The sequence below is a fragment of the Triturus cristatus genome, chromosome 6, assembly GCF_964204655.1.
Source record: "Triturus cristatus chromosome 6, aTriCri1.1, whole genome shotgun sequence".
Lineage (NCBI taxonomy): Eukaryota > Metazoa > Chordata > Amphibia > Caudata > Salamandridae > Triturus > Triturus cristatus.
The window spans coordinates 1,122,702,906-1,122,722,000 of record NC_140589.1 but is presented as its reverse complement, the minus strand read 5'-3'; positions in this window follow the sequence as shown (position 1 = coordinate 1,122,722,000).

The window sequence follows — 19,095 nt, the reverse complement described above, 5'->3', positions numbered from 1 at the left end:
TAATGGCTACCAGAAAAGCGACCTTCCAAGACAAATGCTGCAAGGAAGCTCTGTGGATGGGCTCAAACGGTGGGCCCATCAATTTGGATAACACCAGGTTCAATTCCCACGGAGGAGAAGGGTTTATAACCGGGGGATACACCTTTTTCAACCCCTGTAAGAAATCCTTGACCACCTGCATCTGGAAAAAAGAGGGCTGCCTAGGTGATTTTCTGTATGCCGTAATGGCAACCAAATGGACCCTGATAGAAGCATACTTTAAACCTGATCTAGCTAGGTAGAGAAGATAAGGGAGAATTACATCTTCCTGACCCTTTGTAGGATCAAGGTGATTTTCCCTACACCAAAGAAAAAACCTTTTCCACTTGTGGCAGGTCGTTTTGCTTCTTTCAAAATATGCATACAATCAGGAGGCAGATTCAAATGTCCGTACTGCAGGACCTCAGGAGCCATGCTATCAAGTTCAGTGAGGGAAGGTTGGGATGCAGAATCCTCCCGCCCATCTTGGTCAGCAGGTCCGGCCTGCAAGGCAGTCTCCTGTGCGGAAGTACCGACAGATGAAGAAGGTCCGGGTACCACCACTGCCGTGGCCAGTCTGGAGCGATCAGAAGCATTGTCATGCTGGATCTGAGGCGTTTGGACACCACCTTGGGGATCAGGGGCAGAGGAGGAAAGGCGTAGGCATATGTCCCTGACCAGTCCATAAAAAGCACATTCCCCCTTGTCCCTGGACGGTAGAATCTGGACGCGAAGGCGTGGCATTTTGTGTTTTCGTCGTCTGCGAAGAGATCTATCTCCGGACGACCCCATCAATGGAAAAGGTCCGCCACCACCTCGTCGTGCAGCACCCAGTCAGGCTGATCTTCGAAGTGCCTGCTGAGTGCGTCTGCCTTGATATTGAGCTCTCCTGGAAAGGGGCACTGCCACTACCGAGAGGTTCCGGGCAAGAAGCCAGTGCCATATCGTCTGAGACTCCAGGGAGAGAGGACGTGACCGAGTTCCGCCCTGCTTGTTCAGGTAGAACATGGTCGTTGTGTTGTCGGTCTGGACCAGGACCGAAGTGGACTCGTTTGCCGGAAGGAAAGCTTTGAGAGCAAGGTGGACTGCTCGGAGCTCCAGCATATTGATGTGGTAGGTCTGTTCTTTCGCCGACCACCGCCCTTGTATCTGAAGGCACCCCATGTGTGCCCCCCAGCCTTGCAGAGACGCGTCTGTCACCACCGATTGCACCGGAAGTGGCTGGTGAAAAGGGACTCCCACCATCAGATTCCGCTGCTGAGTCCACCATGTGAGGGAGGATCTCGCCATCTGGGATAGACATATCCGATCTTCCCAGTGACCTGTCGCCTGATCCCACTGGTCCTCCAGAGTTTGTTGCAAAGGCCGCATCCGCAGCCTTGCGTTGGGGATAAGAAAGATGCAGGACGCCATGGATTCTAGCAGGGATGCCACCTGTCGGACCGACGGTTTCTGTACCTGGAGCAGGAGGCCGCACTTTCGTTTCATTGAGGACAGTCTCTCCTCCGAAGGATACGCTCTTCCCACGCTTGTGTCCAGAACGGAGCCAAGGTAGTGAATAGTTTGGGTGGGCTGCTGCACCGACTTCTCCATGTTGACATGAAGGCCGAGATCTTGCAACAGTTGAAGACATATCTGGAAGTCGTGCCTCACCTGCAGCTGGGATGGACCTTTTAGCAGCCAGTCGTCCAAGTAAGGATAGACGAAGAGACCTCTTCTGTGGAGGGCAGCCGCGACCACTGCCATGCATTTGGTGAAGACTCGCGGAGCCGACTTGAGACCAAAGGGCAGGACCTTGTATTGATAATGCTTGCGGCCGACCACAAACCGCAGGTACCTGCTATGACGTTTTGCTATGGAAATATGGAAGTACGCATCTTGGAGGTCCACTGAACACATCCAATCCCCCACTTGCAGATGTGGACATATCTGATGAAGTGCCAACATGCAAAACTTCTCCTTGACTATGACTTTGTTCAGGAGGCGAAGGTCCAGAATTGGCCGAAATTTGTGCTCATGATCTTTTTTGGGGACCAGAAAGTACCGGGAGTATACTCCCTTGCCAATTTGAGACGGAGGAACCCTTTCTATAGCCTGTTTTTGGAGAAGGGCCCTCACCTCCTTTCGGAGCAGAAGTAATTGATGATGACTTGACTTTTTGGGTGGAATGTCTTTTGGGAGCGCAGTATATTCAGCACCCAGCGATCTTTTGTGATGCTGACCCACTCTGCCAGATGTTGTGAAGCACTTCCTCCCACTGGAGTAGGCAACGGCGGCAGAGGAAGCCACTGCTCATGACTTTCCGCCAGCCTTTGCTGTGGTAGAGGACTGCTGCTGGTGTCCTCCTCTACCTCTGCCGGCCTTTCCCCCTCGAAACTGCAATCTTCCCTGCGCTTTGCTCTGGGTCCACTGAGGGGTTTGAACCCTCTGTTGAGACCCTTTGCGTTGGTTGGGCCCAACCGCCTTGAGAGTGTCCAGCTCAGTTTTCATGCGGGTCATTTCCTCATCCGCATGCGTGCCGAACAGAGAAGAGCCAGAGAATGGGAGGTTTAATATTCTCTGTTGAGCAACTGGCTTCAGCCCGGTCAGTTTCAACCACGATCGTCTGGCGCATACCCCATGCGCGTACGAATGAGCTGCCAGTACTGCCCCATCCGCTGCCGTGCTGATCGACTGATTAGCCACCAGAGATCCCTCCGTGATTATTTCATCGAAGTCTTTTTGGTCCTCTTTTGGAAGCTTGGCTTTAAAACGGTCCAAAGAGTCCCAGAGGGCCCTATCGTAGCGGCCCAGGAGCGCCGCCGCGCTGGAGACTTTCAGGGATGCAGGGATGCAGCCGCTGACGTACAAGCTTTGCGACCCCATGAGTCCTGAGATCTACTCTCTTTGTCAGGAGGGACAGAGGAAGACGCCGATACTGCGTGAGTCTTCCTCGCTGCTGCCACTATCACAGAGTCCGCCGGAGGGTCCGATGTGACAAACACACGATCAGAGGCAGCCGGCTTATACTTTTTTTGGATGCGAGCAGGCACCGCCTTGATGGTCGAAGGCGTTAAAAAGGTGTCCACAACAGGCTCGAGGATCCCCGGAACTAAGGGGAGCAGAGGGCGAGACGCTGATTTCTGGTGAAGAGTATCAAAAATCACAGTTGTTGTGACCTGGGGGACTGACATTTTAATGTTAAGTACCTGCGCGCCTCTTTGCAGGACCTCATGATACGTATTGATATCATCAATCGGGGAGACCCTGGATACCGGGCTGTCCGAAAGCGTGGGGGAGTAATCCCGCCTCGAGGACCGGGTGGATGAAGTCGAGGTAGGCTTCTCCTACTCCGCCGATGATCCCGGGATGTCTCAGCACGATCATCTCGACCCCTGGATCTCCCAGCAAGCTCATCTCACCTGGGGGAGCGCGATCTAGAGCGCTGTCTCACCGGTGACCTCTCACGTGCTCGTCTAGGCGGACTCACCCAGTCCACTTCTTCCACCAGCCTCTGGAGAGGAGACCTATGGTGCAGACCGGCATATTCTCGCATACTCCTAGTCACCCCTGAATCCCGCCAGTGATGCACGGGTCGCAGCCATTCTGGCGACAGCTGAACCGCCGAAGTGGTCTCATGTGGTCTTGAAGGAGACCTGTGGGACCATCCAGTATCCTTGGGACGGCTTTGTGGAGCCACAGACCTCGGAGAAGCCCTCCTGGACGAGTGGGAGGATGAATGATGCGAAGCTGACTCCGTTACCAGTACCTCGGAGTCCCCAGACCTCACCGAGGCTTGTCGCGACGTCGAGCGTACTCTCGACTTTGACCTGTGCGCATGCCGGGCCTCTCGTCTGCTCGACGTCGAACGCCTTGACGACGGAGATCTGTGCCGATGAAAGGTAGGCGAAGAATGTTGCCTCGACGTCGAACGGCGATGCAAAGCCGACGACGGAGGGACCCTCTCTCTCGACGTCGAATGCCGAGTAGACGACGGCGGAGCAGTGCCCATTCTCGACGCCGACAGTCTGCGCGATGACGGCTGAGGGGTAGTTCTCGCCCTCGAAGTCGAACGCCGTCGAGACGACGACGGAGACCTCAACCTCGACGCCGATCGTCGCCTGGTTGACGACGGCAGAGGAGTCTTCTTCGCTCTCGACGTCGACCGCTGATGGAACTGCGACGACGGGAGAGAGGCCGCCCTCGACGACGGAGGGGTGATACTCCTCGACGCCGAGCGTTGCCTGGTTAACGCCGGCGGAGGGGTCTTATCTCTCGACGCCGAGCGTCGCCTGGTTGACGCCGGCGGAGGGAACTTGTCTTTGGACGCCGATCGTCGCCGGGTTGACGATGGCGGACGACTCTTCGACGTCGAACCTCTTCTCGCTGTCGAGCCCGCTGTCGAGGGTCTTTTTGAGGAGGTATGTCCCATCTGAAGGTCTTTTCTCAGCGCCGAGCCCGACACTGAAGGAGAAGGACGCAGGGACTTACTTCTAGAAGGCGTCCTGGACCTCTTGGAACCCCTCTTGACCGGAGATCTTCCTCTAGATGGATTCGCTAGGCCATATATGCGAATCCTTTCCCTGTCCTTCAAAGTTCGTTTGGACAGGGTCTGGCAGTGAGGACAAGTCTTAGGATCATGGTCCTCTGGCAAACATATGATACAGACCCTATGGGAATCAGTCTTGGCCTTCTTTTTGCCACAAGAAGGGCAAGGGTCAAAAAGAGATGGCATTTTTGGTATTAAAAAATGCCTAAATCTGTCAAAAAAAGACAGCTTCTTACTTGAACAGATAGAAAACGTCGAAGTAAGGTATAAAAAGTTGTTAAAAGTGAAATGATTTTCTGAAGAAAGCAGAAAAAAGTGGAGCTGTGTTGCCAGGATCCTTCCAGAAGGAGCCAGAAAGAACAACTGAGCTAACTGCCACCCCTGAGGCATGATGGGAAGCTGGGGGGTTAGGTGTGCCTTAAAGGCACGGTGTCAGTTTATTGCTATGCAGCTACAGGTTAGCTTTTCAGTCTTGTTAGACTGGGTATTTGCAATGCAGCCTGGGAGCTTACTATGCTTTCAGTGGTTTATGAGAATTTCTACTGTATACTGCTCATTAAAACAGTTTCTAAACAATTTTTTATGATTGATTCTCCTGTTTCTAATGCATGTTTTATGTGTTTAGTGGAAATTCCTTACAGCATGTTTCAGCTCTGATGTTGGTTAGGCTGCAATTGCTTGTTTTTATATATGATATATGGATATTTATATGTGGGGCACATATAATATAGTGATTCCGGGGTCCCGCGCATGGGCGGGAATATTCTAATGCTTATGACTATTGATGAGGATCCCCTGGAAGAGAAGTATATTCATAGTTGTGTAACTTAGATTAAGAAATAGGCCCAAGATAATCTTCTATGGGTGGGAAATTTCAATATTGCACTTGACGCATTATTGGATAGACACCCCATTGACCGATACACACGGGAGTACTCTCCCAGGAGATGAAGCAACTATTGATAGGCATGGCTTTGGTCGACCTGTGGAAAGCCAAACACCCAGACAAAAAGGAATACACGTCATGTTCATAGGTCGTAATCAAGGACTGATATCATGTGGCGCACCCAATCACAGCTTGACACCACACCCCTATTGAGCATAGCACCACAACAATTCCAGACCATGCAATAATAGTCTAGGAAGGGGATAATCAAAGGGAACAAAGAAGGGTGAATAACTGGCAATCAAAACCAACCCCTTCTTAGGGATCTTCTTAGCCAACGGGCACTGAGGGAAACCATTCCAAACTACTTTAAGGGGGACGATCTGGGAATTTCTTCCCCAATATGTTATAGAACATGTTCAGCCAAGTTAATAGAGGCAAATATATAGCGGAAAGGGCTCAGCAAAGAAAAGAAAGGCACTGCTGGCAAAAGCACTCTGGAAGCTGAGCTTAAAAACTTAAAGTAGCAAGGGAACACCACAGGCAGACAGGGTCCCTAAATGCTCAGCGGCAAATGATATTGCTGATAGGGCAGATCGACCTAATGGCTGTGGAAAAAGCGCGGCTCCGACAAAGATTTTATGAACATGCTAATAAGACTGGCTCCTTATTGGAAAGGCTGATTTGGCAATGGAAAGCAGCAGAAGCAACCCCATCTCTTGTGGGTGAGGAGGTCAATCTCTTAGTGACATCACTGGAAAGAGTAATGTGTTTAGGGGTTACGGAGATTAGGAGGCTATTAAAGGCAAATGAGGCCAGTTTGAATGAATTTATCACTGGAGAAAAGGTCCTAAATGCATTATCAGCTGTGCTCCCTGCTAAGGCCCCCAGGCAGGCTCACCAATTGATTTTATAAACATTTTGTGCCCAATCTAATCCCCCGTCTAGTGACACTACTCAGTTCCTTTTTGCAATCACAAACAGTTTTTCCCTCGATTTGAATGGCACATCACCCTCATTCATAAGCCTGACAAAACTATGAATAAATGTAAGTCCTATAGGCAAATAGCACTCTTGAACTAGCTAGGACATTAAAGTCTTTATGAAAGTGCTGGCCAATAGTATATTGCCCCATTTACCCTACCTTATTGACCCTGACCGTCAGGCTTCATCCAGCAGATAATATCAGGCACGTTCTATAGCTGATTGAACGAGCTGACATTAGTATAACCTCCCAAGCGATCCTCTCTCTAGATGCTGAAAAGGCATTTGACATGGTCAGTTGAGTTTTCCTTTTTCAGGTGCTTAAGGCAATTGAATTCAGCACCAACATACATATGTGTAAGTATACCACCAGCTGTTAAAACTTCTCACAGTCACGTTCTTGATGTAGGCCCAAAAGAAAATTATTAAACACATAGGTATTTATATTACCCCTTAACACTGCTTATTGTATATGTCGAATTATCTCCGCTTGGTGCATACTATTACTAACTATCTGCGCAGGTGGAATAGCCTCTTTCTTTCATGGAGGGGCAGGATTCGCGGCAATCAAGCAGAATATACTGCTGCACCTCTTCCACACGCTCCAAGTGATTCTTCCTGATGCTGATGGAGGGGCTCCACAAAAGCGATTCATGCCTATATTTGGGTAGTTAAAAAAGTGAGGGTTTCAAGGAAAATATTGAAAGCATAAAAACAGAACGTCATTGGATACACATGGACACAGCTGTAATGAAAAGCCCGCCATGGGCTGTACCGTAATTGCCTAAACATGCAAGACCACAGGTCTGTTACTACTCCAACCTTTTAAAACCAGTCATGAACGTCTGGGCTTTGCTTACCAGGAAATAAACACTAACTTCCTTCACATCTCCCTACACACCGCTGTTGGGTAATATAGAGTTTACACGGGACCTTCTCAAGGGGGATTTCAACTGCTGGACAGAGGGAGGATGTAGGATGCTATGTGATTTATTCCACATGACTGACATTAAACTCGTTCCTCAATGTAAGCAAGACTATGAAACTCAAGGAAACAGATCGCATCGACTACTGTCAATTGCGAGAATGAGCCCTTCATCCTGACAATAAGACTGTAGTGCTTAGACCATTAACTGCCTGGGGAAAGCTTTTCAGTACATACAAAGGACTGAAAGGTCCCATATCCAACATTTAGGCGATCCTGACATATGTGAGGGAAATATTAGTGGTCTTACATGAAACACTGGCAAAAAGCCTTGAGATTGAAGATTTCTTAGACGAAATTGCAAAAACTATGGGTGCACATCCCCTCGCTTGGTAAGAGTTTAAAGAATGGTAAAACACTATATGAGATAATGATGGCATGGTACACCGGTGAAGCTGAAACGTGTATGATACTGCTGTTGGGTTATGCTGGCACGGATGTGGGTTGGTGGGGGATATGCTGCATGTATTGTAGGTGTGCCTCAGGCTCACACTCTTTTGCAAGGAGATCCTCAGTCACATTAAAGGGTGATTGGCTTCCCATTGCAACGCAACCCAGCAACGCTGGTGCTCAATATACGGCAAGGGGAGATTAAATGCAGAACGTACAAGGACTGGTGACTGATCACGAATATGAACGTGGCAGCAAAGCAACCGATAGCACCTCCAATCCTGACAATGCAAGAATGGGCAGGGAGACTCTGGATGATGTTGGCAATGAAGAAAGTGGCCTGGGAGCTACTGGAGGTGGGGCACAAATACAAAGAGATGCAGGCCCCCTGGTAAATAATCTAAAAGACAAAGACTTTGTGTATAGCTGCCCTAAATCGTTGAGATCCTGGCACCTTATCTCGAAGATGAGCATATTTCTCTGTACCCCATGAAGTTTGGTTATTTAACAAACTAAGTGTTGGATATAGAGTCACTTGTTCAACCATTGACCCGGAGTGTGATACCAAGGTCGTACCTATGGAGTTCACCTGTTGGGGCTGGGAGGGAGGAGGGGAGAGGGAGCTAGTCGGACTTGACATTTGGAAATGTGTTTGAGGCCTTGATGAATAGTCCATACTGCTGTTTTTCTTTTTTTTTTTAAACATGCCCTTAGGGAATTTGCTGTAATCCCTTGTCTAGAAAAAATACTTTTTTTCTAGAGACCCCTCACCCACCAGGATTGCCCCTAGGTGGCATGCTTCATCATTATGGTTCCTCTCAATCCTCTACGGATTGAGGCGTGCTGCGACTTGCGAATTACGTAGGAGCACTTTTTATTGTAGACTGTGGGGAATATTCTCAAGAACGTGTGATAACCATTGCAAAATTAGCTTAACGCAACTCTTCACATCGCAGTTTATCATGGTAAAATAACGCAGTGGTAACGTGGTATTCTCAAGCCAGCAGCACCATGCAATAGTCCCACGATAAAGTGTCAAATGACCGCGTTAAAACCAACGCGACGCCGCAAAAATGCGAAACACGAACACGAAAAAAGTTGTGATGAGACCAATCGCGATTCAAAAATCAGCGAAAACTAGCCACAGGCCTGCAATTCCCACGCATCATGCGGGAAAATGCACTATAAAAGTAGAAAAAAAACATTTTAAAAAAGCCAAATAACAGCGAAGCACAATGGAGGCATCCGGAGCAAGTACAGAGGACAACCAGAACCCCACAAGCCCCCCGGAGGACCAGCCTGGGACCTTGGGGTCAGGGAAGGGCAAGGACAGGAAGAAGTTGTTCAGTCTGCAGGAAAACCGGATCCTGATAACGAAGGTGATAGAACACCATCAACTACTGTTCGTCACCTCCACTGTGTCACTGGGAACTAAAAACGGAATATGGCAGACCATCGTGGACAACGTGAATGCAGTCGGAGTGCTGAAGGTGCAATGGTAAAGTTCAAGAGGCGCTGGAATTATGTGAAGGGCAAAACCAAGCAGAAACTCGCAAACAACCGCAAGACAGCAATGCAGACTGGAGGTGGCAGTCCAGCGCCACAGGAGGAGCTGGACGAAATGGAGGAAATGGTATCCACAGTCATCAGTGGGGAGACGGTGGCAGGAGTTGGGGACCAGGACACTGCTCAACATGACCGGACACAACAGCAACAGGGTGAGTAACGATCAGGGACTGGTGGGGACGGGGGGAGATGGGCACAATGGCACACATGCACAAGTAAGCATAGCACATCTGCAGACAAACCATGCCCCAGACCCCCAAATCCCACCGAGACCAATGCACCCAATTATGCAACATCCCAGCACTGCATAAGCACAGAAGCCTTAGGCACACCTCATGTAAGGGATAAGGGGCAGCCAAATTAGAGCTGCAGGGGGCGACTCCCCCAAAATGCGGCACATACACATTACATGCAGAGCACATCAACATTGACAACGATGTGGTACAAACCGCAACACGTCCACAACAGAACAGAGGGCACAACTGGTGCCGCATGTGCGTAGAAACTGGACAATCACATTTGGCATTGCAGGGAAATTAGAGATGACAATGTACAAGTACAAACACACATCTGTGATGTTGTCGGAATGTCCACTGTCCCGCATCAAATAGGCAGCTCCCCGCAAATAGTAACAATGTACACTGTCATGCAGTCTGAATGTAAACATGTACAATGCGTCAACATACATGTGAACACAATGTCAAACTGCATCTCCCCTTCACATTGCAGGTGGAAATCCAACACCTCCTGCAGAGCAGTCCGAAACTCTCTTCTATGATGACGAAGAGGACCACCACACCTTCGACTCCTACGCCCTCCAACAGCTTGTGGAGAGCCCACTTCGCTTACGCACACGGGGGGGCGCCAACACTACATGTCCCAGGTCTTTCCTGTAGGGATCTGCTGCTCACAGGTCTAGTTGTCAGCATGCCACAGCCACTCCCTCATGGCTGGTTCACACCCACACCACACCCATTCAGCACCGGTGTCACAGGACATGTGACCCTGCCAATAAAAAGGGCCTGGCGCACGTGCTGGACGCCATTTCCACTCTCCAATTGGGTGTCTCCGTGTGGTTCTCATTTATGCATGAGGGCCTACAGCCCTGCTACCTCACATTGCCCACTGCCGCGAGTGACATAATAGAGTCCGCACCACTGGTGGTGGTGGCGTTGGGTGTTGTTGCCCTGTTGGGGCTCCGGGCTGCATGTTCAGATGCTCCAGGGCATCTGTTGTTCTTCATGTGTGGCTGTGGGCTGTGCTCCCTTGTCTGGTGCCGATTGTCGTCCAACTTTACACCAGGTAAGAGCAGGTGTTAAAATCCTGCAGCTAATGCGCCTTATCGCATGTTTTGTGTTCTTGTCGCCGATCCGGCTGGTAGTTGAGAATGTTGCAGAGTGGTGTTGTCGCTGCTTTTGTCTCGGGAACACCTACTCTGCATCTCATTAGCATTAGTTGCCGGAGTCATCTGTGGCGATTTTTTTGCGACTGCTATCGCAGGTAAACTGGTGATATGGGCTGTTAGCACCAGCTTGTGAATGGGGCGATAACTTTATTGCGACTTTGGCTGCGATAAAGTGCTGATAACTCGGCGATAGATCCTTGAAATATGCCCCTGTGTGTAGATGTGGAGTGGAACGTGAAAGAAAGTTTTAAAATATCTAACTAGCTGGCCACTCTTTTATTCCCGCCCCTTGTTGGTATGGTTAAAAATCAGGGGTTGTTTACTGAGAAGAAACCTGACCTTGACGAGTCTGGTTGTCTCAGTAATGTGTTTTTGTCAACATGTTTCGAGCTGTTACCCTAATAGCTCTTCATCAGGACTCCACGGGGTCCAGCCTTGTGTGTACCACTCCTAGGGAATCCTGTAATTAGGACAGAAACCATGCACACCTAATGCACACTGTATACATACGGTTCTAGTGATTAATATGTGTCTGTAATTAGAAAGCAAAAAGATATATTAAAAAGAGTGACCTGTCTTATGCCGCATAATCTGATGTTACCGGGGCTGGGGGTAGGGTTGGGTGGGTTGGATTGGGATCTGGGGGGGACCTCCCCTTTTGTTTATATTTTATGATGTCTGCTGCTAATTCTTACACTGTGGTTTCGTGGAATGTGCGAGGTATGGGTTCCATATCTAAGCGGCATAGAATAGCTGCGCAACTGCATCGTTGTAAAGCCCAAATAATTTGCTTTCAAGATACCCATTTGCTTCCCACTGAAACCGCGAAGCTGCAAAGGAGATGGTGTGGTCAATTATACGCGACGGCGTACTCCGCCTTTTCCCGAGGGGCAGCCATTTGGATTCGGGCAGGTATCCCCTTTTCCCTCACTGAATGTAGAGTCGATGACCAGGGCCGGTTTGTCCTTCTATTGGGTACATTAGACGGGAGACAGGTAGTGATGGGGTCCCTTTACGCCCCAAATACAGACCAAGACCTGATCTTAGCACGGGTGTCCCAGGCGCTTCTGGGCTGGTCCCATGTCCCGTGGCTTCTAGGCGGGGATTTAAATGCAGTATTTGATACTAGCTTGGATCGCTCCCATCCTCCCTTACTCAACACGGCAGTGAGGGCGCAGGCGGCAGCCTTAACCCGCTGGGCGCAGGGGTGGGGACTAATAGATATTTGGAGGGCACTACATGTGAATATGAGGGAATATTCTTTTTATTCCTACCCCCATAAACTACACACGCGGTTGGATCATTTTCTTTGCTCTCCTGTCCTTTCCACTGCGGTGACGCATTGTGAGTTTAGGGGCAAGACAATATCTGATCATAATCCTATCGAGATGCGATTGTCTTGGGGCCCTTCCCTGACTCCATTTCCAGTATGGAGGATGCAGCCGTTACAGCTCGAGGATCAGGTATATCGGGCAGCACTATCTACAGCTGTGGACACATTTTTTGTTGAAAATGATGGCACAGCCTCGTCTAGAGCTCTTGAATGGGAGGCCTTCAAGGTGACAATCCGTGGGGTTGCCATGGGGACATTGGCGGGGTCACGGAGGGAGGCAATTAGGGACCTTACTCACTTGGAGGGGAAGCTGCAGGCTCTGGAGGTTGAGGCCCAGAGAGGCGTAGCCGGTGCGGAGCCATTGCAATCTGCTAGGATTAAATATGCAGAGTTGTTAGAGCGCCTACGTCTGTTGGACTTTGCTGCTTATACAGAGCGTACGCACTCTAAGGCAGACAGGGCGGGCACCCTCTTGGCACGGTTGATCCAACCTTTGTTGAGTCCTACTCCGGTTTTGGCTGAACACGGTTAACAATATGTTGGTTACATCCCAGGGGGAGATTAAAATGGCATTCCAGGAACATTATGCCCGTTTATATACGGCCCCTTGCGCAGCTGATCTAGCGCCCACGCATGCTTTTCTGACTGAGGTTCAGCTCCCTAAGATCTCTGATACAGTGGCCGAAGAGATGGCAGCTCCGGTTACGGCAGTGGAAATCAGGGTGGCAATAAAAGCATTGGCCCGTAACAAGACGCCGGGTTCAGATGTCCTCCCAGTGGAGTTTTACTCCACTTTTGCGGATAAACTGGTCCCGAGATTGTTACAACTCTATATTACTTCACTGGAAAATGGAATCCTGCCACATACTACCAAGGAGGCGATCGTCACGTCCCTACTGAAACCGGACAAGGTATCAACTGATCTTCTGTCTTACAGACCCCTTTCTATTCTGAATACCGACTATGAGATACTTAGTAAGGTTTTGGCATCGCGACCACTGCCCTGTCTGCCCCATTTAATTCACACTGACCAAAGTGGATTCATACCCCACCACAGCACTTCATTGAATATTCGCCGGCTGCATGCTCTGATGCGCGCGGTGTCGGCCTCTTTCCCGCTTGCTGGCTGCTTGTCCTTAGACGTGCGCCAGGCTTTCGATACCCTAAGCTGGGAATATATGTTGGCGGTGTTATCTAAATTTGGCTTGCCCCAGTCCTATTGTGCATGGATTAAACTGTTATACACTGGGCCCACAGCGCGTGCCAAGACGGGTAGGGCTATCTCCCCCTTGTACTTGATATCCCGGGGAACTCGTCAGGGTTGCCCCTTATCCCCAATGTTATTTGTGCTGGCCCTCGAGCCTTTAGCACAACATCTGCGTCAGATTATGGCCCCGTACGGCATTCCGCTTCGTGGGGAGGTGCATTCGGTATCTTTATACGCGGATGACATGTTATTATATTTCCGCGACCTTGGGGCCGATAAACACCTAGTAGCTGCTGCCTTTTCCAGGTTTGGGGAAATATCGGGCCTGGGTCTTAATGCTACAAAATCAGTGGCCTTTGCCTTTTATAATACTCCGGTGGCCCCTACCCTACAATTTGGTGACCTGCATTTTAGAATTGAGCCTGTTACTTTTAAGTACCTAGGAATTCATATATACAGATCAGACACGGATACAATAGATGGTAATGTAGTCCGCGCCGTCAACTCGTTGCGCTCCCAGATCGCCTTCTGGACTTCATTGCCATTGAGGGTAGCGGGCCGCGTGGCAGTATCAAAAATGGTCATGCTACCCCGCCTTCTTTATTACTTTGTGAATATACCAGTAGTACTGCCGGCTTGGATTTTTAAATTACTTGATACATTATTAATATCATTGGTGTGGGGGGCCGGGCAGACGTCGAATGGCGCTGGCTAAGCTACAACTGCCTGCCGCAGTGGGAGGTATGGGGCGCCGGATTTTAGGTCCTATTGTGTAGCGGGGCAACTACAATGGCTGGCTTATTGGCTGGCAGGTAAGAACTTATTCGAAATTGGATATTGCCCGGAGTTGTTACAGCGTGGGCTACTCCAGTCACAATTATGTCCGGGTGCGCAGAAACTGCGCGACCCCCCTTACCTGTTGAAGGTAGCATTACAGTATTGGACACTGGCAAAGAAGATGGCGAGGTCACCATTTCCGTACGTCCCGAATGTCCCTCTCTGTGGGCTGCCGACTAGGAGAGGGGTATTGTCTCAGAATCAACTGCGGGGATGGATTCGGGAGGGAGTGGAGTCAGTCGGGGATTTCTTTCTCGAAGGCCAGCTGATGCAACATGAGGAGTTCATGAATGCCAATTCGGTGCCTGGCACCTTATTCCTCACACATGCGACCATAGTATATTTTATTCGAACTTACTGGTACACGGATCGCGTGGAGCCCCCAACTTTCCAGTTGTTGAGGTCTTTACACATTATGGGCCATGGCCGATACCTGGTGCGCTGGCTCTATCGTAGTCTAAGAGAGCATTTGTCTGTTCCATTACTGCACATTAGACAGAAATGGGACTTGGTCTTGGGACGGAACTTAGACGATAGGGAATGGACACATGTACTAGAACATCCCCGAAGAGTCTCTTGGAATTGCCGCTTAAAAACGATCCAGTTGTTTATCCTTCATACAGCATATCTTGCCCCAGCAACGATACGAAGGATGTACCCCACGGCATCTGCGGCATGTCCGCGATGCCAAGCGCCTGACTCTGATTTCATGCATATGATTTGGAATTGTCCAAAGCTGCGGGAGTTCTGGTCAGAGGTGACTCGTGGGCTTGCGGTGGTAACGGGGCACACTCCTTGGGACACTATTGAGGTTTGACTGTTAGGGCTGCTCCCCCTCCCTAAGAAAGCGAAGTTGCAGCGCAGATTTGCAGGGCTGGCTCTGATATTAGCGAAACGCACGATAACGAAACGCTGGAAGGCTACCCGGGCACCGCAAATTGACGCCTGGCGTGAAGAGGTGGGCAGATGGGCAGTGGCGGAGGGGGAGGCTTTATACCAGGAGGAGTATAGGGGCCTGAGGAAACGACCGATATCGCTGGATTGGGCTCATCTAGTGGAACAATTCAAGGCGATAGAAGTCTTGGACCCCGAAGTATCGCAAAATGGTCTGCGAGCAAGTGGGACAGACACATAAAAGCGGGTGGACGCATGTTAGTCGTAGTCCTGAGTGGGTGCCATTAATGTACTCCCCTCTCCCCGGCAGAGATTTCTACTCTCATCTGTCCTCACGGCCCCCTTATAATCTTTTCTTTCACCTGCTCCTCCCCCTTATTATCTTCCTTCCTTTTTCCTCCTGTCCTCCCCTTTGGCCCCTCCTTCCCTCCTTGGCCCCCTTCCCCCCCCCCCCCCCCCCCCTTTGGTATAGACCCCTAGTTGGGGGGTTTTTGGGCTTGGCGTGCACCTGACGCAGGTACATCGGCGGGGTGTTTTCTGCCAAGCAGCGGCATTTAGGTTCTTTGTTTGTTAGGGTAAGGTAGGGCGAGGGTGGTTGTGGGAGGGGGTTGAAATGAGTGTTGCACTAATCTGCATTTATCAGAATTGGTACAACCTGCCTGGGGTAATGGTTTGGGTACCTCACTTGCATATAAATATTGCAATCGCTGGGAACTGTTGGTATTCTTGTACGATGGGGCTGTAATCCACAAGTCCACTATCGGATCACTGAAATTCTAGAAATCTCTCCAGAACGATTAATAATTGCAATATGTAAATGTAATTTCAATGTGATACTCAATAAAAATATTTAAAAAAAAAAAAAGAAAAAAGAGTGACCTGTCAGCCTTGCTGGCAGGTCGCATTAGCATGATTGTGCATGCAACTATCAAAATATCGCACCCATATATTGTGGGTGCTCATATGGTCTATCCTATGTGCTCAAATAGTGAGTCATGAACATGCCACACCGTGTAAGGGGTGACACCACTCACAAAATAGCACTTGTGAAACAAGACATCACGTACAACATAAAACATAGAAAAGATAATCCATGTGACGTACTTCTGTAGATGCTATATTATTGCATCATTGTCAAAGCCAGGGGTAGAGGGGCTTGCAGTCATACTGTAAATGAGGGAGGGGAAAAAAAGGTCTATATATCATGTACTACGAAATGACTGATGATTCTCCTATCAAAAATCCTTGCGTATGCCATTCAAATGTTGGAAGTTCTGTAGCACTTGCATGTTCCCATCAGAAGGTGGCAGCACACCGGTCAAGCAGAGGATATTTCACGTACCAGTGCTGCAGACGATACAGTATTTACATCCAGGGCACGTGAAATATGCATGTAAATGAGTAATCCTTGGAATTTGTATAGATTACAGTCACCCCGCTATCCGTACCCTGTGATTGGCCTTGGTGAAGCATCCAATAAGACAGAGGAGATGGTAAGCCGCGATCTGATTTGGGCCAGGGATCTAACATGCAGAAATCAACAAATTTCCCTAATTGCAAGTTTGTGACAGTGTTTAATAATCAATATCGGGCTTAGAAGGCAATATTTCAATGTCTGGCAGGCAGTGGGTTAGAAGGCTAATGGTCTACCTGTGAGTATCTAGAGAAAGAAGTCTGGCAAATACCTCAGAGGGAAATCGTTAAGCAGATAAATGATATTCTAGTGCAATGATGTAGATAAGGTCTGATACTCAGCAAAAGTATAGGTACGCAAAGATAACCTCTAGTAAGCGCAGGTGGTAACCTGTAGCAAATAACCCAAAAGCTCAATATCTGTAGCTGCTGTCCATTTCGACGCCACAAAAAACATGAAAGCAGGAAAAGGCCAGAATAGTCCCTGATGCTTAGACATGACAAACTCTCTGGGGCTTATTTATATGAAACTAAAGCAGCGCAGTGCAGCAAGTTAATTTGCTGCGCCACACTGCGTTCGTTTTGAGGCACAGCGATGCAACATATTTACAGCAACATGTCGTATTTCTGTACCTTTCCCTGCGGTGGTGCACAAACTGCTGCCATGTGCCGGCACATGCACCCTTGCACCATGATGCAAGGATGCCTGTGTTGTGGGGAGATCCAATGCGTGCTGTAGAATGCATTACACATTGAAAGAGGAACAAAGGAGGAGAAACGAAAACATTTCTCCTTGTTGCGCCAAGCTACGCCACTGCTGGGGGTGGAGTAGTATTCTGACGCATTTCCGGATTTATGATTGCTTGTAAATCTGGAAATGCATCAGTGGGCATGGGTGTTGCGTGGGAACACCCACAGCAACACCCATGTCACGCCTGGTAACACGCAACGTGTTGCATGAAATGGGGTGATATTTACTACCACATGTAAAGCCACGCAGGGTGGCTTTACATGTGCTCATAAATTTCACGAAGCGAGTTGCGCCACCGGTTCGTCACAAAACATGACGCACCGAGGGCGCAAGGGGCACATAAATAAGCCCCTCAGAGTTTTACCGGATGCCTATGCCCCAGGAAATCATGCTCAATGTAGCTTGGTGGTCACCACTAGCCATGGTAACATTCGCTGTGCTGAGGCTGTGTTCCAGCCTTGGACCAAAAACTGTAGCTAAGCCCTTCCGATGCCGACAGAGAAGGACCCTGAAGAGTGAGTCTTTTCAGAGGTCAGTGCGGTCATAAATAGATGACATGAGATTGTGATCATGCACTGGATGTCCGGGGTGTCCAAATCTGCCCCCAAGAAATCATCAGCAGTTTTATCTGATTGCCACAAGGACCCAGGGGCGTATTTTCAAACATTTTGCGCTGGGTTAGCATCACAAAAGTGACGCTAACCACCACAAAATGTTTTTAGGGGAATTTACTTACCAGCGCAAAACTTGTTTTGTGCTGGAAAGAATCCTAAAAGGAGCGCAAAGCAATGCGAAGTACTACTTTGCATTACTTAGCACCAAGGGGGCGTAATATGGGCGTTCCCATACAACCACCCATGCATTTTGATGCAAACATCTATCTACAAAGAATTGTAGACAGGGTGTGTGCCGAAAATCAACATCACTTCAAAGGAGGCGCCAACAGGAGAAATGTTTTTATTTCTCCTTTCTTTTCCGACTTTGCATGTGTGGTGCACTGTGTAGCACAATACAAAGTGGGAAAAGCTTTAAAACTTGTCTAGGCATATAGATCTGCTGCCTTGACTGGATGGACAGTGCGATGGGTGGGGGAGTGGGGTGGGGGGTGGTGTTATGTTTTTTTAAGGGAGGGGACTGCTTTGGTTCTGCATGTCTCTATTGTAGTCTGTATACGATACTTCATGAGAAAAATGTCAAAACTGGTATGTTGTCTTTTGATATGGTTGAAGTCTCTGGGTCACAGAGCTTCGCTGGATGTGTCTTTGACGAATAAAATTTGTTTACAAAAAAAAACTTGTCTAGGCATGGTATTTTATACAGTAAGAGTACCCTTCCTGTACAAAACCTACGCTAGACTCACGCACACACCCTAGCGCTATGGCACTAAGGTGTGTGCCTAGTGCTTGGCTGCTGAAATCAGCACCGGAGCTACGGAGAGGAGAGGAGAGGAGAGTGCCATATAACTGAAGATATGACGCTCTCCTGCTCCCTCCCTGTTATGCAACACAGCGCAGCCTCTTTGGGTGCAGCACTGCGTGTATGTTTTGAAAATCTGTCCCCCAGTGTGTCATTTGCAGTTGTAGAGCTTTGTTCTGGTCCATGATCAAGGACTGTAGTATGGCGCTTTTCAATGTCAGAACACATTGTCATAGCGACACCACACCTGGTGGCAACAGAGAATGTGGACATGCAGAGTCTGCGCCGGACGCTGGGGTGTCTGTATATGATCACAACAAGGAAAGAGGGACTGGGGCTTTTCAAGGTCCAGCACATGGGTCCCTACAGTAATGAGAACAAAGAGTGTACTTTTCCTAGGTGGGGATCTAGATGATTTAGGAGCAAGGGCCCTCGACACACCCCTAGCTCGTGTCATGCTTCATCATCGGGCAGCTCCTCAT